This window comes from Leucopleurus acutus, assembly GCF_964270905.1.
Source record: "Leucopleurus acutus genome assembly, chromosome: 5".
NCBI classification, from domain to species: Eukaryota; Metazoa; Chordata; class Mammalia; order Artiodactyla; family Delphinidae; genus Leucopleurus; species Leucopleurus acutus.
Window position 1 is genome coordinate 45,552,748 of NC_139147.1, and position 22,172 is coordinate 45,574,919.

Genomic DNA, 22,172 nt, shown 5'->3' on the forward strand with positions numbered 1-22,172 from the left:
ACTGGTTTATCAACATACAATTTTAAATCTTAGCAGTTTTAGTCACTGAAAAATTTTTTAAAATGAGAAGTAAAATTATTTTGTATATATGATGTTATTGTTTTAAAAAGTATTGCAAGTGCCCAAATTCAGTTTCCAAACAATGAGAAAATCCATGAAAGTTATTTTTAACATCCTGTAGTCATCCTTTCAGTATTGAGACAAATTACAATGAAACTAGAGTTATTTAGGAATTTATTCTGGAAATGCAACTTCAGGAGTTTGTCATAGGTTATTACAGATTTACTTAAAACCCAACGTCTACAGACATACACTATAATTAGTATTCACAGTGATGACCTTGAGGTCCTGCAAGATCCAGCAGTGTTCTGAGACTCACTGAGTATAAAATTAGGTTCAATACAGTTTTATATCATTTTAATGCAAACTAATAATTTCCGTATGTAGAATATTCAAATACTCAGAACACTATATTATTCAATTATTCTGGATAAATACAAATTTATTATGAACCAGACCCCAAGAATTTCTTCTGTACATTACTTAGGGCACAGGCCAAGCCAATATAACAAAGAGACCCCAGAATATAAATGTGTTCCTCTTGCAAGTCCTTGACCCAAGGTGAGTAATCCATGCTGGCAGAGGAGCTCTCATGCAAAAGGTCTTGAAAGGACCCAAGTTCCTTCTACTCTTTGCTCTGCCCTCCCCTAGCATGTTGTCCTCTGAATGGTCAAAGCTGGTCACCAGCACATCTACCTTTTGGTCTATGAGAAGGAAGAGGAAAGAGTTTGGGCTCTTTGCCTTTGCCTTTAGGACAATTAGCTTTGTCTTTAAGGCAATAACCTGAAATTGCAAACATGTCTATTCACATCTCAATGGTCCAAATGCAATCACGTGGATACACTTAAATGCAAGAGAGTTTGGAAATATAATTTCTGACTGGGCAGCCATGCATGCAGGTAAAAAGGGGAGGGGAATGTGCTACTAAATAGAGAAGGAAGGCTGAATCCTGAAGGGGGGTGTTGTCCTCCTCTAGATGCTGGATATCTGTGTAATCCTTTAGAGAGAGCAGAACATACCATTCCAGTTGGGTATCATGTCTTTGCAAACACCAGAAGGCTTTCTTCCTTTCAAAACTCTTCTTCACCAGAAAGACTGGCTACATAATTTACAGGGACCAGTGCAAAATGAAAATGTGGAGTTCCTTGTTAAAAAGACTATTAAGAATTTCAAGACACTGACAACAGAGCATTAAACAGCAGAGCACTTCTAAACTCAAGGTGCTGGGTGACTACACCCAAGAAGCTGACTATTTCACAGAGAGCTAGCACTACACTGAGAATTCCAGGAAATTTGGAGAGAGCCCTTCCTTACGTCATTTAACTCCTCATGCACCATGGATCATCCCGTCTCCTCCATGGCCTATTTTCCCTCTGAAAGCTGACACAAGGGTCCTATACACTTAAATCTTGATGCTCACAGCCAAAGAGGTTGTCTTATCAGAAAGATTAAGAACCTGGAATGGAACCAGATTCTCTCTTCTCTTCTGATGAACATAAAGCACGTCAATAGGCATTAAAGGCATAATTGAAAAGAGTGATTGCATTATATCAATTAGTTTGGGGGTTCTTTTTCTTAAGACAGCAGAGGAATAGAAAAGAGAGGAGATTGAGTAATTCCATTGCACCCTATATTTGGCTTTCTTCCTCTGGCCCCTGAGAAAACAATGATATGACCTTTCATACTGCATTGTTCCATACTCATGTAGGTACAGGAGAAGTATTTCTTGTTGTAGAGTTTTGTGCATATTTTAAACACCAATGTCTGAAATCTGTTGAGAGAGAAAAATCAAGTGTCTGAGGTGTGCAAAGTGTCAACTGAAAAAAAAACAAAACTACACAATTTAAAAACTGCGAGTTGAGTTCATTCATTGTCTTACTGAGGTCTATTCCCTGGGAGACAGCCTCTCAGATAGCTCTGAGAAACTGTTCCAAAGAGGTAAAGGGGGATATGTACAACCAAGCGCACATCTCACAACTCAGTAGAAGGTTGCAGCTAGTCATAGTCATGAGGAGGAACAGATATCTTAGTTAATGGTTTTAGTGCTTTTCTAAGTATGGGAAGATACAAGAATCCAGGTTCATAAAAATTTTCTCCAGAAAATATCTAACTAGCTGAAGACTTGTTCTGCCAGTTTTCCCAGAACACAGAGTGCCTTCATTCCTGATTTCTGCCCTGAACTCCTTTCAGGGTGTATTAAAGGTCAGTGGCTGCAGTGGCTAATAACTCAGTCCTTATAGAGCTGGATGGCTAGTGCTAGTGACATTCTTTAGTTAGCAAGACAAATTCAGTTTATCTTTAGTGTTTGGGTTTTTTTAACCAAAATATAATTTTATCCTGAAAAAAAGTATGACAGATATTGCCAAAGCAAACCATAACTATTAAAGAGACTATTTTAATATCACGGCCTCCCTACTCTGTCTAAACTCTAGTATGTCATAATGGGATTCATTTTTTTTGGCAAAGACAGAAGATGTATAGGTGTATAGGATTAACATCAGTGTCCCTTTTATAATTATTCGTTTTTGACTATTTCAGCTTTCAAACAATATGCTAAGTGATCATTTACTATCTTCAGAAAAATCATAAAAATAAAAATGCTTTATGAGAAAAAGCTATTGTAATATAACTTCCCTCTTTGTGCCCCTGGCCTGTACTACTCTGTTGTTACTTAACCCCATTAGGTCATGTTCCTAAAGCTCAGCAGCAGTGTGAAAAAAACATTGTTCAGTCAAACGAAGGAATTAATAGAGTTTTCTAACATCCATGACATTGTAAGGGAGGAAAAACTTTCCGCTACCCTTCTAGGGTCTTTTGGCTGGTCTGTTAATTAAATTGGCGTAAGACATTAACAGGAGGAAAAAATCTTATTATGTACTACAGGAGCCCCAAAAAGACAATGAGAGGCTCTCACTGACAGGCAGGCAACTGAAGCTTATATGCCATTTTGAGCTGAGAAGAAGCGGGTGGGGTTTGGTGTTTCAGAAGGAAGGAAGACAAGTCATAGGAGGATAGGAAGAGCAAATGTTTGGTAAACAAATGTTTGCCAAGCCTTACAGAGACAATGGGGCACAGACGAATTTGATCTCAAGGCCCTGCCCCCTGCCCCCTGCAAGCTTAGGCACCTAGCTCTTAGTCTTTGTAATTATCTTTGATGTTAGCTCTCTTCCTGGACCAGACCCTCTATCTAAGTGGTTTTAGGCAGTTAAGAGGGTGGTATAAAGCTCTCCTTGCATCTGTTGGGCCTCGATTATCTACATTTCAAAATACTCCTCGTGCCAAAGTGGCACCTTCTGGGGCAGCCCACCCTGAACCTCATCAACATAATTGCACAACTGTTTACTTGCCCAACTTTTTACTGTCAATACTTTCCTCTGGTTACATCATATTCTTTACTTTTTCCCCACCCATTTGATTGTTTCTTCTCAAATTCCGTTTCTTTATCATCTGTGTGCATTAGATATTCCTGTTCCCCTTGGAAGTGTAAATTAAAGGACTTAAAATGTGGATGCTGTACAGAGGGGGAGTGTTGTGGGGAAGATGGGAAAGAGAGGCAAGATATCAAGTCTTGATAATTGTCAGATGAAAGATATCAGGTCCCATTAAGGCACTGAGAGTAGGGATAGAGAAGGATGCTTAGATTCACAATTCATTGCTGAGGAAAAATCTGCAAGGCCTCCATGTTTTTTGGCAAAGAAATAGTCAAGAATGCTTTCCAGGTTTCCAGTTGGGAGAAATATAATATAATCATTATTTCTTAAATGTGTTATTAAAAAATGAACCCCAAAATAGTCACATTAAAAGAAAGAAAAGAGCATGGAAAATGATATCACACCTAACCTATGACATTTCTTAACATGTCCATTGAAAAATGTTTATTAGATGACTAATATCTACTTATAAAAAGGCACTGAGCTAATTAGATTTTTCATATTAAGTCACTATGCTTATCAAAGACCTATGTATTCAACCTGTCTTCCACAACCTTTGTCCTGGGATTTTCAACTTTATAACCATCCAAATATTACGTGACAAATCCTTGGAAAATTTAATTTATCCAATATCTAGGCTGTATGTATATTCTTAAATTATATATGCTATCTTTCAGTGTAAATTTTACTATTTTTTAAAATGTGTTTTCTAGGACTTTTTTCTTTTGTATATCGCTATTATGTTTAATAGTGGCAGTTTATCTTTCTTAGTTCATCAATACAGGCCAAAATTTCCATGAAAATGCACATTTCCCTTTAAATGAAGTGAGTAGCTCTGTTGCATAAGAGACAATAAAGATCATCTATCTCCTTTGACTTTTTGCATGATAAAATGAAATAGTGTGGCCAGAGGAAAACAGAAACAGTAAAACAGAAATTCCCAGGCTAAGAGAGCCAAGTCAGATTAGGGTAGAATCATTATTTTACACATACTTTGAGAGATAATGAGAAAACTAGTAAACTAAATTTTAATCATGGGCTGAAAAACGTCATTGGAAGGCTATTTCTTTTTCAGGGTAGTACTGAACCTAAACCATTCTATGAAAAACTTGCAGAGTATCTAAAATTTTGAAACATTATTCCACTGAAAAAAATCGTTCTTATGTCTCTTAAGCCCATAGGGCACCCTTCTTATATTTGACCTTCCCTTTTTCCCTAGTCTCAACGGAAATGCATAATATCTCCCCATCATTCATATTTCTGTCCCTTTATCTATACAAAACTCATTACCACCTCCACTATCAGCCTTGTCTTCTCCTGGCTTACTGTCACCATTATTTTTTCTCTTCCTTGAAAAGTCAGGAACTTTTAGCTGTTGGTTTCTCAGCAATCATCTGCAGGTAAAAGAAAGTCAAAAGGACAACAAAAAGGATATAAAAAGTGAATGTCAAATCAGTGATTTATTCAGCCTAATATTTGATCCCTTATTGCCTTTCCTGTTTGAGGTCATAGTTGCACATGATAATGTGCAAAGCAAAATGCTTGCTTTATGTACCTTTCTTAATTCCTCTGCCATCCCTCAGCCAACCTCTTCTCTGTAGTTTAGAATCTATTAATTTTAGTTATCTTAAACTTTCTCATCCCCTTTATTATTTTTGTTCCTCTTCTACAGCTATAGTATAATTTTTTGCAACATGACAATGAGAAACGTAGGCAGTATTCCAGATGCGGTTGCACAATTTACTTTTACAAAGAGTAACTTGAATTTATGGCTCATTTCCTCTATCTTTAGATGAGATGATCTTATCAGATACAAATTTTGTCCTTGTCTTTCAACTTAAAGGATTTATGGTAGAGGTCAGATTCATTTTCTTTTCTAGGAAACTCCTTTGTCCAACCAATAGACTGAAAGTAGGATCAACAACAGATTCTGGCAAGATCTTTGTGCTTTTTACTCAAGAATTCCATAGCTTTCTAAATCAAATGATGTAATGAAAGATGGGCTTTACCCTGTCGACAAAAAATTAAATCAGTCAATCTAACAAAGAAATGGAAAATTTTATTCGAGCCAAATTTGAGGATTTTAACCTGGGAAGAGCATCTCAGAAAGCTCTGAGAACTGTTCCACCTGATAGAAGTCAAAGCACAGTTATATAAGTTTTCTGAGACAGATGGCTGTAGATCAAATTACTTATTATTGAGAAATTTACATAATCCAGATCTAAGCATCATCATGGTGGGTCATGTGACCCCTTACAAGATCAAGAAGTAATGTTATCTTTTAAGGAGCTGTCTTGATGCTAGGTGAATGTTGCTGTTTATGGTTGAGCAGGTATTTCTGCCCATAAGGGAGGTCTGGACGATAATGCAGATACACAATGCACGGTGGTGGGAGAAAGGAGGCCAGAAGGCAGAGAAGAATTTTTGTCTAAATTTTTCTTGTTTTGCCATAAAATATGAATTTTATTTCACAGTCCATTCTCCCTGGACATTATGATATGAATTAAAAACACAGAGACTGAAGGCACACCAATGCAGACTTGAATCACAGCTTTGCTACTAATTCACTCAGTGACCTTCTGCAATTTACTGATCTTTTGGAAATTTGCTTTATCTATAAAATAGATTCATAATAATAATAGTTATTTTGCAGGATTCATGTAAGAGTTAGAGATGACACATATTGAGGACCTGTCATGCTATAGACACTCAGTAAAAAGGTGGGAACGACTATTAGGTTAAAAAGAGATACAGCTTTTATATTCAGTTAATATGGATAGAAGAATGACACTCTGTGCCCAACTCTCAACATATTTTATGGTGTAAGATATTAAAATATTGCATATTGATGAAAAATTCAAAAGCTAATGGCTTAGGTAACTGGAATGATACCTATGATTTTCAGTTCGTTGAAAATTAGTAATTAAAAATGAAGTTTCACTTTTGTCAGTACAGTAAGAACTATGACCATCTCAACAAATGCTTTTCTTTTTTCTTTTTGTTTTTAATTAAAGAAACTCAAAACTTAATTTTTCCTACATCTTGTGAGATTATAATTATCATATATGTGTTTATTTTTTATTTAAACAAGCCATACAATGAAATGAGTTTAACAAAAGAAATTTATTTCAATATCTTAATGTAAAATCATTGTAAATAAGTCATCAATTTATTCCTGGCACATCTAAGAACTTAGGTTAATTTATCAATTTTAATAGACTTTAACTTTATTTTACTTACATTTCAACACTACCTCTTATTTTGGGGGGCCATTTAGTGTACATTTGCTATCTCACATATACATTTCTCAATCTTACAAGTTGCCTCATCATAGTAGTTGTTTGAGAAATACTTGTTAAATAAATAAACAAATGAATAAATAAATGAATGACTGAAAGGATATAGAATTAGTTCCAAATAATTATTGTAAATGACTATGTCTATCTGGTTATCAACAAAAATCCTAATATGGAATTTAAAGTACAACACAATATAATATAAAATCGAATGCATATTATATACAAAGTATATAAAAATGAGACAAAAGACCAAATTTATAGAGGACAGTTGTGAATTATAGTAGTTGAAATTATATTAATAATTTACTTGATGAATTAGACCAAAATTATAGAACTTATTATATGCCTTTGCATTCACATAGTGAAATACAAAATCTTACAGAAAAGATTACACTGAGATTTTATTTTGTACTGCATTTTTATAACAGATGAGGTAATTATGAAAAATTTTTATAACTTACAAGGGACTGATTAATTTTCAAACTTTTTTCCCCTTTGGCTTTTTCTTCTAATTTGTATATTGTTAAAATATTTGATGAAGGAAACTTGGCACCTATTTTCAAAAAAGTACTCCAAGGAGATAGGGGAAGACTGGATACATCTTATATACAAAGAAAAAATTAAAATAATGATACATTCTCTTAAGGCTAAGAGCCAAAATAGAAAAAAGAAGACCCACACATCAACAGCAACAGTTTTTATCCCTTATCATAGTATATTAGTTATCTCTTGCTACATGACAAACTGCCCTAAAACTTAAAGCAAGAACATTTACTATCTCAGTTTCTATGGGTCAGGAATTCAGTCATGGCTTAGCTTCTGCAAGGTTGTTCATAAGGTTGCAATCAAGGTGTCAGCTAGGGCTGTGGTCTCATCTGAAGGCTCAAATAGTCAAGGATACACTTCGAACCTTATTTATATGGCTTCTATCAAGGTACAGTTTGAGAGTTGTTGCAATGAAAGCCTTAATTCCTCATTGCCAGTTGGCTGGAGAACACTCTCAGATTCCTGCCATGTGGACCTCTCCAACATGGTAGCTTAGTTCATTAAACCCAGAAAGAGAGTCTGCTAGCAAGATAGAAATCACAATCTACTGTAACCTAATCATGGAAGTGACATCACATCACTTTGCCTTATTGCATTGGCTATAAATATGATACTAGGTCTAGGCCACAGTGGGAATCGCACAAGGGCATGAGTACCAGGATGCAGGGATCATTGCAGGCCATCTTTGAAGTCCACCTATCTCATATAGTAAACTTCCAAACTTGAAGTTCATTTGGAGTTTTAAGTTTAATACGAATGTATTAAAGATGGCAGACTCATTAAAAATACATTTGGGGGATAAGTTCATATAAAAATTGGATACAGTTGTAAATTTCTCTCTTGTAAAGAAGTAAAAGGTTGTTTATGTTCTACAGTTATTTAATAGTGCCACACACTCAATAATGCTGCCTGAGAGACCATGTGCATTCTTACATTGGTGAACAGAAAGATGTGAATTATATGATTATATGATTTGCTTATGCCACACTGTAGTTCTTCTAGCATAAGGTAATTAGTTGATTGTTCCCATAGTGATACTTGTGTTCTCAGTCTAATTGTCTGTGTATTTAACTAAAGGCTTTTGTCTTTGTAGCCTGTCCAGGTTATTTATTGCTATGTTACAACCCATCCTCAAACTAAATGGCTTCAAATAATAATTGTTTCATTTATTCATGATTCTATGGGTGAACAGTCTGGGCTGGGCTCAGGTGGAGCTGGGGGTTTTGTCTTTTGGTCTCACGTGAGGTCACTCCCATAATGGTGGCTCAGCTGAACATGTTGTTGTCAGGTGGTTTGTCTAGGGGGTTCTAAGCAGGGATGATTCATCTCTGTTCCATATGGCTTCACCTCCACCCACAGGCTAGACATCTCAAGGTAGTGTTTCAAGCAGATGAGAAAAAGAGTTGTAAGACCTCTTTAGACCTTGGCTCTGAATTCCTACAACCTAATTCTGACACTATATCTTGGTCAAAGTGAGTCACAAGGCCAGCCCAAACGTAACAAAGTGAAGAAACAGATTCTACCTCTTGATGAGAAGAGCAACAAAGTCACATTGTGAAGGGGCATGCATACAGAGTTGGGAGGAATTTGTAGTCATGTTTTACAATCCACCATATAGCTGATGGTTTAAAAAATATCATTATTTTTCAAGCCTAGTTTGAATAACATATTACGAGTTTATTTACTATTTTGTCTCCAAGACCATTTTTGCTTTGCACTCCTAATGAATGATATTCATGTTTTCCTTATTTAGCAACTATGAGTAGGTGCTATGAGGTTTACTAAAATGAATAAAAAAGGAACTCAGGCTCAAGAGGGAAGCTAAGGAAAGTCTAGTATATAAGGTAGAAAGGACAAATATAAAGAAGCAGCATCTTAAGTGAGCAAAAGATACATATAAATCACTACTGAAATTCAAAGAATCTGGAGATAACTGCAAACTAGTCAATCAGATCGCATAAGGGAGATGGCATTTGAAAGAGAAGGAATGCCAAAATGAAGAAAATGCAGTTTAGACAGGGGGAGAGAGAAGTGATAGAATAAGAGGCGTGGAGATTGTGAAGAGCAATTCTGGGCAATTTCAAGAGATTTTAGAGTTGGGTGACACTTGCTCTTTATTATACCTAATTTCTCTTCAAAGCCTAGGATTTTCCTTTTTCTTGAAGCAAATACAACTCTAGTCCTGCTTCTTAGCTATTAGTAATGGTTAGTGCCTTTTCAGTTTTAGTTTTTAATGACTTAGAATGTATAAAATGATTAAAGAAAAGAGGAATGTTTTTTGCTTTTATCGGGCAACTAATAAAAAGAAAATGACTTTCTATTTCATAATTGTTGTGAGAAGCAGATGAGGTAAAGTAGAGTCTAATTAACCATCCACCCTTTATCAGAACACTGCCAGTGAAAATGTTCCTACCTCACCAGGAAGACTATTCCCTTCCTTAGGAGCAGTTCCAATAAATCGAGAATCTTTGTGAGTAACAGTATGCTTCCTTATAGCCCTGTATATAATCTTAAAACACTACACACTGGTGCTGGTTCTGCAAAATTGAACTTATACAAAGTAAACCTAAGCCTTCTTCCGCACTACTCCATGACCCTTCAAATATTTGAAGACAACATGTGAACCTCATAAATCTTTCCTTTCTTGCCTAAATTGTCTAAACCTTTCAAACATTTCCATCTGACATGCTTTCTGGATACTTCATCATTCTGATAACCTTCCTCTGGAGAACTAGAGTTTTTCTCTAAATCTTTTCAGAATTGAGCTCAATATTCCAAATATTTTCTAATCAATGCAGAAACCAGGGTAGCACCATTCCTTCTAGGCCTCAATTAATGCAGCCTGAGTTTGCATTTGCTTTTTGAAGAGTTGCCACACACTGATGGCATAGGGACAGTTTACTACCAGCTTATCCCCAGTGATCTTTCTCAAATGAGTTGCTTTTAAGCCAGGCCTATTTCTGTACTTGTTCAATTGACTTTATGATGCTGGGCTATATTTTATTTATATGGCCACAGTGTATATCTATATAAACCATATATATTGTCTATCTATCCAAACTTACATGTTTTCTCATAGTCCCACTTTATAAATATTCCTATTAAATTTCATCAGGTTTACACAGGTGAATTTTCCTAAACTATCCAGGTCGTTCTCCATCTCAATTAGATTAGGCAGTACAATTATCGTCCTTTCCAGTGTCATTCCTGAGTTTTTCTGCCTTACAATTTAGCTGTGTGTCTTTATAATAACTAAGCTCAGAGCTCCCTGTGCTGCAGTTATTTAGTACACTTTCTAATTTTTTTCTCTTTTAGGATAATTGTGTTTGCATTGTTGGAATTCTTTATTTTATAGATACCTATCCCTCACTCTTTATAGAATCTCTGAACATGAATTTGTACTCAATCTGTAGACAATTTTTTAAACTGCCACCCTGAAGTTTAACATCTACAATTATGGACAAGGCTTTTTTCCTAGGCTGTTAGGTATCTTAAAATTAAAATCAGTTTCTCCCAAGTTCACACTTCAAAGGGCTTTATTCAGAACTAAATCAAAGTAACAGTTCCTGATAACTGTTTGAAAGATGGAAACAGCAGCAAGGCAGGAATTTATGATCATTTTTAGCCCCTTATTTATTGCTTTCATGGTGGAATAAATAAACACAGGATAGGAAGGTGTGTTATGTAAGGATTGTTTAGAACTTGAAGCATATGGGCTTTCCATGTAGTCTAATGAAGTTCTTTATTTAAATGGAAACCTCTGATACTCTCTTCCTGCCAGAATCTATCATGTTTTCCTCCTTTGCTTCATCCTATCAGGAAAGGTAGTCTCTCTTTGATATTAATAATAAGCAAGAGTTACTAAAGTTTATAAGCTTGAGACAGGTTTTACTTGTCATCTCTTTCACTCCTCACAATGCTAAAAATCACAAGAATTACATATGCCCATTTTGCAAACAAGGAAATTAAGACTTAGAGAGATTAAATTATTTGGTCAAAATGAACCAGCTTATACATAATAAAGCCATATTCAGCCACAGAGTACTCTGGTTTCAAGCTCATGCTCTTATTAACCACTACTTTATTACAGATAACTTTTTTTTTTTACCATCTTTATTGGAGTATAGTTGCTTTACAATGGTGTGTTAGTTTCTGCTTTATAACAAAGTAAATCAGCTATACATATACATATATCACCATATCTCCTCCCTCTTGCATCTCCCTCCCACCCTCCTTATCCCACCTCTCTAGGTGGTCACAAAGCACCCAGATGATCTCCCTGTGCTATGCAGCTGCTTCCCACTAGCCATCAGTTTTACATTTGGTAGTGTATATATGTCCATGCCAGCTCTCACTTGGTCCCAGCTTACCCTTCCCCCTCCCCCTGTCCTCAAGTCCATTCTCTACATCTGTGTCTTTATTCCTGTCCTGCCCCTAGGTTCTTCAGAACCTTTTTTTTTTCTTTTTCTTAGACTCCATATAATGTGTTAGTATACGGCATTTGTTTTTCTTTTTCTGACTTACTTCACTCTGTATGACAGATTCTATGTCCATCCACCTCACTACAAATAACTCAATTTTGTTTCTTTTTATGGCTGAGTAGTATTCCATTGAATATATGACCCACATCTTTATCCATTCACCTGTCAATGGACATGTAGGTTGCTTCCATGTCCTGGCTATTGTATATAGAGCTGCAGTGAACATTGTGGTTCATGACTCTTCAAATTACGGTTTTCTTAGAGTATATGCCCACTAGCAGGATTGCTGGGTCATATGGTAGTTCTATTTTTAGTTTTTTAAGGAACCTCCATACTGTTCTCCATACTGGCTGTATAAATTTACATTCCCACCAACAGTGCAAGAGGGTTCCGTTTTCTCCACACCCTCTCCAGCATTTACTGTTTGTAGATTTTTTGAAGATGGCCATTCTGACTGGTGTGAGGTGATACCTCATTGTAGTTTTGATTTGCATTTCTCTAATGATTAGTGATGTTGAGCATCCTTTCATGTATTTGTTGGCAATCTGTATATCTTCTTTGGAGAAATGTCTATTTAGGTCTTCTTCCCATTTTGGGATTGGGTTGTTTGTTTTTTGATATTGAGCTGCATGAGCTGCTTGTAAATTTTGGAGTTTAATCCTTTAATCCTTTGTCAGTTGCTTCATTTGCAAATGTTTTCTCCCATTCTGAGGGTTGTCTTTTTGTCTTGTTTATGGTTTCCTTTGCTGTGCAAAGCTTTTAAATTTCATTAGGTCCTTTTTGTTTATTTTTGTTTTTATTTACATTTCTCTAGGAGGTGGGTCAAAAAGGATCTTGCTGTGATTTATGTCATGGAGTGTTCTGCGAATATTTTCCTCTAAGAGTTTGATAGTTTCTGGCCTTACATTTAGGTCTATAATCCATTTTGAGTTTATTTTTGTGTATTGTGTTAGGGAGTGTTCTAATTTCATTTCTTTACATGTAGCTGTCCAGTTTTCCCAGCACCTCTTATTGAAGGGGCTGTCTTTTCTCCATTGTATATTCTTGCCTCCTTTATCAAAAATAAGGTGACCGGGCTTCCCTGGTGGCGCAGTAGTTGAGAGTCTGCCTGCCGATGCAGGGGACACGGATTCGTGCCCCAGTCTGGGAAGATCCCACATGCCGTGGAGCGGCTGGGCCCGTGAGTCATGGCCGCTGAGCCTGCGCGTCCAGAACCTGTGCTCCACAACAGGAGAGCCCACAAAAGTGAGAGGCCCGCGTACCACAAAAAAAAGAAAAAAAAGAAAAAGTAAGGTGACCATAGGTGCATGGATTTATCTCTGGGCTTTCTATCCTGTTCCACTGATCTATATTTCTGTTTTTGTGCCAGAACCATACTGTCTTGATTACTGTAGCTTTGTAGTATAGTCTGAGGTCCGGGAGCCTGATACCTCCAGCTCCGTTTTCTTTCTCAAGATTGCTTTGGCTATTTGGGGTCTTTTGTGTTTCCATACAAATTGTGAAATTTTTCTTCTAGTTCTGTGAAAAATGCCAATGGTAGTTTAATAGGGATTGCATTGAATCTGTAGATTGCTTTGGGTAGTAGAGTCATTTTAACAACGTTGATTCTTCCAATCCAAGAACATGGTATATCTCTCCATCTGTTTGTATCATCTTTAATTTCTTTCATCAGCATCTTATAGTTTTCTGCATACAGGTCTTTTGTCTCCTTAGGTAGGTTTATTCCTAGATATTTTATTCTTTTTGTTGCAATGGTAAATGGGAGTGTTTCTTGATTTCTCTTTCAGATTTTTTTTTTTTTTTTTTTTTTTGGCGGTACACGGGCCTCTCACTGTTGTGGCCTCTCCCGTTGCGGAGCACAGGCTCCAGACGCGCAGCCTCAGCAGCCATGGCTCACGGGCCCAGCCGCTCCGCGGCATGTGGGATCTTCCCAGACCGGGGCACGAACCCGCGTCCCCTGCATCGGCAGGCGGACTCTCAACCACTGCGCCACCAGGGAAGCCCTCTCTTTCAGATTTTTCATCATTAGTGTATAGGAATGCCAGAGATTTCTGTGCATTAACTTTGTATCCTGCTAGTCTACCAAATTCATTGATTAGCTCTAGTAGTTTTCTGGTAGCATCTTTAGGATTCTCTTTGTATACTATCATGTTATCTGCAAACAGTGACAGCTTTACTCCTTCTTTTCTGATTTAGATTCCTTTTATTTCTTTTTCTTCTCCGAATCCTGTGGCTAAAAGTTCCAAAACTATGTTGAATAAGAGTGGTGAGAGTGGGCAACCTTGTTTTGTTCCTGGTCTTAGTGGAAATGGTTTCAGTTTTTCCCCATTGAGAACGATGTTGGCTGTTCATTTGTCATATATGGCCTTTATTATGTTGAGGTAAGTTCCTTCTATGCCTACTTTCTGGAGGGTTTTTATCATAAATTGGTGCTGAATTTTGTCAAAAGCTTTCTCTGCATCTATTGAGATGATCATATGGGTTTTCTCCTTCAATTTGTTAATATGGTTTATCACAATGATTGATTTGCGTATATTAAAGAATCCTTGCATTCTTGGGATAAACCCCACTTGATCATGGTGTATAATCCTTTTAATGTGCTGTTGGTTTCTGTTTGCTAGTATTTTGTTGAGGATTTTTGGATCTATGTTCATCAGTGATATTGGCCTGTAGTTTTCTTTCTTTGTGACATTTTTGTCTGGTTTTTGAATCAGGGTGCTGGTGGCCTTGTAGAATGAGTTTGGGAGTGTTCCTCCCTCTGCTTATTTTGGAAGAGTTTGAGAAGGATAGGTGTTAGCTCTTCTCTAAATGTTTGATAGAATTCGCCTGTGAATCCATCTGTTCCTTGGCTTTTGTTTGTTGGAAGATTTTTAATCACAGTCTCAATTTCGTTGCTTGTGATTGTTCTATTTATGTTTTCTATTTCTTCCTGGTTCAGTCTCAAAAGGTTGTGCTTTTCTAAGAACTTGTCCATTTCTTCCAGGTTGTACATTTTATTGGCATAGAGTTGCTTGTAGTAATCTCTCATTATCCTTTGTATTTCTCCAGTGTCAGTTGTTACTTCTTCTTTTTCATTTCTAATGCTATTGATTTGAGTCTTCTCCCTTTTATTCTTGATGAGTCTGCCTAATGGTTTATCAATTTTGTTTATCTTCTCAAAGAACCAGCTTTTAGTTTTATTGATCTTTGCTATCGTTTCCTTCATTTCTTTTTCATTTATTTCTGATTTGATCTTTATGATTTCTTTCCTTTTACTAACTTAAGGTTTTGTTTCTTCTTTCTCTGATTGCTTTAGGTGTAAGGTTAGGTTGTTGAGATGTTTCTTGTTTTTTAAGGTAGGATTGTATTTCTATAAACTACCCTCTTAGAACTGCTTTTCCTACATCCTATAGGTTTTGGGTCATTGTGTTTCCATTGTCATTTGTTTCTAGATATTTTTTTATTTCCTCTTTGATTTCTTCAGTGATCTCTTGGTTATTAAGTAGTGTATTGTTTAGCCTCCTTGTGTTTGTATTTTTTACAGATTTTTTCCTGTAATTGATATCTAGTCTCATAGCATTGTGGTCAGAAAAGATACTTGATATGATTTCAATTTCCTTATATTTACCAAAGCTTGATTTGTGACCCAAGATATGATCTATCCTGGAGAATGTTCCATGAGCACTTGAGGAGAAAGTGTATTGTGTTGTTTTTGGATGGAATGTCCTATAAATGTCAATTAAGTCCATCTTGTTTAATGTATCATTTAAAGCTTGTATTTCTTTATTTATTTTCATTTTGGATGATCTGTTCATTGGTGAAAGTGGGGTGTTAAAGTCCCCTACTATGATTGTGTTACTGTCAATTTCCCCTTTTATGGCTATTAGTATTTGCCTTATGTATTGAGGTGCTCCTATGTTGGGTGCATAAATATTTACAATTGTTATATCTTCTTCTTGGATTGATCCCTTGATCATTATGTAGTGTCCTTCTTTGTCTCTTATAATAGTCTTTGTTTTAAAGTCTGTGTTGTCTGATATGAGAATTGCTACTCCAGCTTTCTTTTGATTTCCATTTGCATGGAATATCTTTTTCCATCCCATCACTTTCAGTCTGTATGTGTCCCTAAGTGTGAAGTGGATCTCTTGTAAGCAGCATATATATGGGTCTTGTTTTTGTATCCATTTAGCCAATCTGTGTCCTTTGGTTGGAGCATTTAATCCATTTACATTTAAGGTAGTTATCGATGTGTATGTTCTTATTACCATTTTCTGAATTGTTTTGGATTTGTTATTGTAGGTCTTTTCCTTCTCTTGTGTTTCCTGCCTAGAGAAATTCCTTTAGCATTTGTTGTAAAGCTTGTTTTGTGGTGCTGAAAATCTTAGCTTTTGCTTCTCTGTAAAGCTTTTAATTTCTCCATCGAATATGAATGAGATCCTTGCTTGGTAGAGTAATCTTGTTTGTAGGTTTTTCCCTTTCATCACTTTAAATATGCCCTGCCACTCCCTTCTCGGTTGTAGAGTTTCTGCTGAGAGATCAGCTGTTAATCTTATGGGGATTCCCTTGTGTGTTATTCGTTGTTTTTCCCTTGCTGCTTTTAAAATTTTTTCTTTGTATTTAATTTTTGATATTTTGATTAGTATGTGTCTTGGTGTTTCTCCTTGGATTTATCCTGTATGGGACTCTCTGCACTTCCTGGACTTGATTGACTATTTCCTTTACCATATTAGGGAAATTTTCAACTATAATCTCTTCAAATATTTTCTCAGTCCTTTTCTTTTTCTCTTCTTCTTCTGGACACCTATAATTCAAGTGTTGGTGCATTTAATGTTGTCCCAGAGGTCTCTAAGACCGTCCTCAATTCTTTTCATTCTTTTCTCTTTATTCTGCTCTGCAGTAGTTATTTCCACTATTTTATCTTCCAGGTCACTTATCTGTGCTTCTGCCTCAGTTATTCTGCTACTGTTTCCTTCTAGAGAATTTTTAATTTCATGTATTGTGTTGTTCATCATTGTTGGTTTGCTTTTTACTTCTTCTAGGTCCTTGTTAAACATTTCTTGTATTTTCTCTATTCTATTTCCAAGATTTTGGATCATCTTTACTATCATTACTCTGAATTCTTTTTCAGGTAGACTGCCTATTTCCTCTTCATTTGTTTGGTCTGGTGGGTTTTTATCTTGCTCCTTCATCTGCTGTGTGTTTTTATCTTGCTCCTTCATCTGCTGTGTGTTTCTGTGTCATCTCATTTTGCTTAACTTTCTGTCTTTTGGGTCTCCTTTTTGCAGGCTGCAGTTTCGTGGTTCCCATTGTTTTTGGTGTCTGTCCCTGGTGGCTAATGTTGGTTCAGTGGGTTGTGTAGGCTTCCAGGTGGAGGGGACTAGTGCCTGTGTTCTGGTGGATGAGGCTGGATCTTGTCTTTCTGGTGGGCAGGACCACATCTGGTGGTATGTTTTGTGGTGTCCGTGATCTTATTATGATTTTAGGCAACCTATCTGCCAGTGGATGAGGTTGTGTTCCTGTCATGCTAGTGTTTTTCCATAGGGTGTCCAGCATTGTATCTTGCTGGTCATTGAGTGGAGCTGGGTCTTAGCATTGAGATGGAGATCTCTGGGAGAGCTTTCACCATTTGTTATTATGTGCATCTGGGAGATCTCTGGTGGACCACTATCCTGAACTCAGCTCTCCCACATCAGAGGCACAGCCCTGACTCCTGGCTGGAGCACCAAGACCCTGTCAGCCACATGACATCAGTCTTTCAAAGTTCCACTCCAGTGCTCCATTGTCCACAACCTCTCAAAAAGGATTCTTTCCTTGATGGTTAAATTCTCTGGCCCTTCTCTTTATTCTCTCCTGTATCTTGAGCTCCAGGTGTGGTCCTCAGGCAAGTTCCTTCATCTCTCCATGGCTCTGTTTTATCTTTTGGCGGACTGACTGGGACTCTGGCGTGCTGCCCACTGGCCATGCCCTCAACCCCTGCCGCCGCCACAGAGAACAGACAGCGCCACAGATAACTTTTTATGTTTGTGAACCTACACTTCCTCCATAAGGATATCTTCTTCCAGCACTTGTGCAATTGCTATTTCTTAAACTATCCTTCTTTACCACAATCTTTATTTGTCTTAGGTGAATTTGGCCGTTTCTTCCTTCCATTCCAGCCATCTGTCGATCTTTTATCAACAGTCATTTCCCAGCTCCATGATGTGAGAACTGCATCCTAGTTGCTGGAAGATTGCTGTGATCTGTAGTGGTAGATTGGGTTGTCACTACTACCACTAACTAACTCTGTGTACATTGATCCACAAAAAAACCAAGCGCCTTAGCAGGACCAGCATTGATGTGGATATTGACTATTATCATGAGGTCATTCTTTAAGGTGAGATTACACATTTCCCTCATTTGAAGCATGATTCTCATTTCTTATATGCTACATCAACCTTTCAGCAAACCCTGTCAGCTCTGTCTTCAAAATGTATCACAGATTTTAGCCATTTTTTAACACTTCACAGCTCTATCCCTGGCCCAACCCACCAACATCTCTCCTGGCCTCCTTTCTCCCACCTTTTTCCTTCTGTAGTATGTTCTCCACCCATAGCACTGGAAGATCCCTTGGGATGTAAAGCAGATTGTTTCAGTCTGCTCAAAACCCTCTAATCACTTCTTGACTCATGGTAAAAGCTGGTTCACCTATCCAGCTCCTTCTTTAACTTCATCTCCTATAACCTCTCCCTTGCTCACTGCTCTTTGGAACCAATTTCTTCCTTCCTCTTCTTCAAACATGTCTTATGGACTCCCATCTCAAGACCTTTGTACTTGATGCCCCATCGAGTTACACCATTGCTCCTCCCTCACATCCTTCAACCCCGGGGCAATGTTACTTTATTAGAAAAACCTCTAAGGACATTTATTTTTTGTGTGTTTTTTTAATTGAAGTATAGTTGACTTACAATGTGTTAATTTCTGCTGTACAGCAAAGTGACTCAGTTATACGTATATATACATGCTTTTTCATATTCTTTTCCATTATGATTTATCACTGGATATTGAATATAGTTCCCATGTGCTATACAGTAGGACCTTGTTGTTCATCCATTCTATATATACCAGTTTGCATCTGCTAATCCCAAACTCCCAATCCATCCCTCTCCCAACACCCTCCCCCTTGGCAACCACCAGTCTATTCTCTATGTCTCTGATTGTGTTTCATAGATAGTTTCATTTGTGTCATATTTTAGATTCCACATGTAAGTGATATCATATGGTGTTTGTCTTTTCTGTCTGACTTATTTTACTTAGTATGATAATCTCTAGGTCTATCCATGTTGATTTAAATAGCATTATTTTGTTCCTTTTTATGGCTGAGTAATATTCCATTGTATATATGTACCACATATTCTTTATCCATTCATCTGTCGATGGACATTTAGGTTGTTTCCACGTCTTGGCTATTATGAATAGTGCTGCTATGAACATAGGGATGCATGTATCTTTCTGAATTATAGTTTTGTCTGGATATATGCCCAGGAATGGGATTGCTGGATCCTATGGTAATTCTATTTTTAGTTTTCTGAGAAAACTCCATGCTGTTTTCCATAGTGGGTGCACCAACTTACATTCCCACCAACAGTGTAGGAGGGTTCCCTTTTCTCCACACCCTCTCTAGCATTTGTTATTTGTAGACTTTTTAATCATGGCCATTCTGACCAATGTGAGGTAGTACCTCATTGTAGTTTTGATTTGCATTTCTCTAATAATTAGCAATTTTGAGCATCTTTTCATGTGCCTATTGGCTGGCCATCTGTATTTCTTCTTCAGAGAAATGTCTCTTTAGGTCTTCTGCCCATTTTTTGAGTGGGTTGTTTTGTTTTTCTGTTGTTGAGTTGTCTGAGCTGTTTCTGAGTTTTGGAAATTAAGCCCTAGTCAGTTGCATCTTTTGCAAATATTTTCTCCCATTCCATAAGTTGTCTTTTCATTCTCTTTATGGTTTCCTTTGCTGTGCAAAAGCTTTTAAGTTTAAGTAGGTCCCATTTGTTTATTTTTGTTTTTATTTCTGTTGCTTTGGGAGGTGACCTAAGAAAACATTGGTATGATTTATGTCAGAGAATGTTTTGCCTATGTTTTCTTCTAGGATTTTTATGGTGTCATGTCTTATGTTTAAGTCTTTAAGCCATTTTGAGTTTATTTGTGTGTGGTGAGAGGGCATGTTCTAACTTCATTGATTTACATGTGACTGTCCAAATTTCCCAACACCACTTGCTGAAGAGGCTGTCTTTTTCCCATTGTATATTCCTGCCTCCTTTGTTGAAGATTAATTGACCATAGGTGTGTGGGTTTACTTTTGGGCTCTCTATCCAGTTCCATTGATCCATAGGTGTGTTTTGGGGTCAATACCATGCTGTTTTGATTACTGTAGTTTTGTAGTATTGTCTGAAGTCTGGAATGATTATGCCTCTTGCTTTGTTCTTTTTCTTCAGGATTGCTCTCATAATTCTGGGTCTTTTATGGCTCCATATGAATTTTAGGATTATTTGTTCTAGTTCTGTGAAAAACTTCATGCATAATTTGGTAGAGATCGTGTTAAATCTGTAGATTGCTTTCGGTAGTATGGCCATTTTAACAGTATTCTTCTAATCCAAGAACATGGGATATCTTTCCATTTCTCTGAATCATCTTCAATTTCCTGTATTAATTTTTTTTATTAATGCTTTATAGTTCTCAGTGTATGTCTTTCACCACCTTGTTGAGGTTTATTCCCAAGTTTTTTACTTTTTTGTGTTGCAATTTTAAAAGGTATTGTTTTTTTACATTCCCTTTCTGATATTTCATTGTTGGTGTAAAGAAATGCAACTGATTTCTGTATGTAAATCTTGTATCCTGCTACTTTGCTGAATTCGTTCATCAGTTCTAGTAGTTATAGTGTGGAGTCTATAGGGTTTTCTATATAGTATCATGTCATCTGCATATAATGGCAATTTTACCTCTTCCCTTCCAATTTGGATACCTTTTATTTCTTTTTCTTACCTGATTGCTGTGGCTAAGACTTCCAATACTATGTTGAATAGAAGAGGTGAGAGTGGGCATCCTTTTCTTTTCCCAGATTTTAGTGGGAAGACTTTCAACTTTTCCCCATTGAGTACTGTATTGGCTGTGGGTTTGTCATAAATAGTTTTTATTATTTTGAGATATGTTCCCTCTATACCCACTTTGGTAAGAGTTTTTATCATGAATGGATGTTGAGCCTCTAAGGACATTTATAGAGTAGCAACATTCCTCCCACACTCCCTTTCCCCCTTACTCTGCCTTTTCTTTGCAGCAGTTGTTACCAACTGACATATATTTGTTCTATTTTGTTTTTTCCATTGTCTGTCTTCCTCTTTGTCTCTCCCACTCACTTCTGTGTCCTCAGCCATGTGGAAGGTGCTACATAAACTTTAATGAATGGATATATTGAATAGAATTTACAATATACAAAAATGATGAAAGCATTTATTCATACATTAAATGAATTTTATCCTCAAAAGGGTCATAGCCGGGTATAGTATTGGAGTGAGGGGGCCAAGATAGTAATTCACCTTATACATGCCAGGATTGAGTGTTGCGATGGAGATATGATAAGGGACCATCAGCCTCTCAGAGAAAATGCAGACAAGTTAAACTGAGGAATCAAAGAAGACCAACACAAGAGATGACTTCATCCTAAAGAGACTGGAGAGCAACTAAAGAATGTTAGAAGAATTACACAACCTTGCAGTTAAAATGATTATGCTGATGTCTTGTGGAAGGAGGATTTCAATAAGCAGTGATTGGCAGCAGAGAAACCAGTAAGAATGCAGGGATTCAGCAAGACACATAGGACAAGTCTCAGTTTCTGTTTTAATTTTCAAAACCAAAGTGGCTTGCACATATCTAAAAAGTTAAAGAAAATAGAAGGGCTTATAATGAAAAGCACAAGCATTCCGTTCTTCCTCTTGACTCTCCATCTAACTCCAGGTCCTATTCATCTATGGCAATACTTTTTAACTCACTCTGGTTTGTAAGTCCCATGATTACTTCCATATCTATTTTTACTTTAGACATTGTCTGTTGACTTCCTTTTATCATAAAGATTTAGCTTCCTTAGACACCCACCTCTCCTCTCAATGTAGTTGTTAACCTCTGTAACTGATGTTCCTTTTTTAACTTTAAATATTAAAGTCTTGTATATTATTCCAACGTATATACATGCTATTTTTTATACTTATGGTAGTTTCTTACCTATAATCAAAGTGGAAATGTAAAAACAACTTATTTTCAAATTACTATGTGGTGTTTATAAAATGTTTTGGCCTTTTCTGCTAAGATTTCTAATACAGGAGCTCCTGGTACTCAGATGTCATTTT

General features: G+C 36.8%; 1 protein-coding gene across 4 annotated transcripts in view; it reads left to right on the plus strand.

Moving 5' to 3' along the window:
• The window catches only part of EPHA6 (EPH receptor A6), a gene marked incomplete at its 5' end in the record, with an annotated part of 855,070 nt that overhangs the window by 589,917 nt on the left and 242,981 nt on the right, over positions 1 to 22,172 (plus strand). The window lies entirely within an intron of this gene.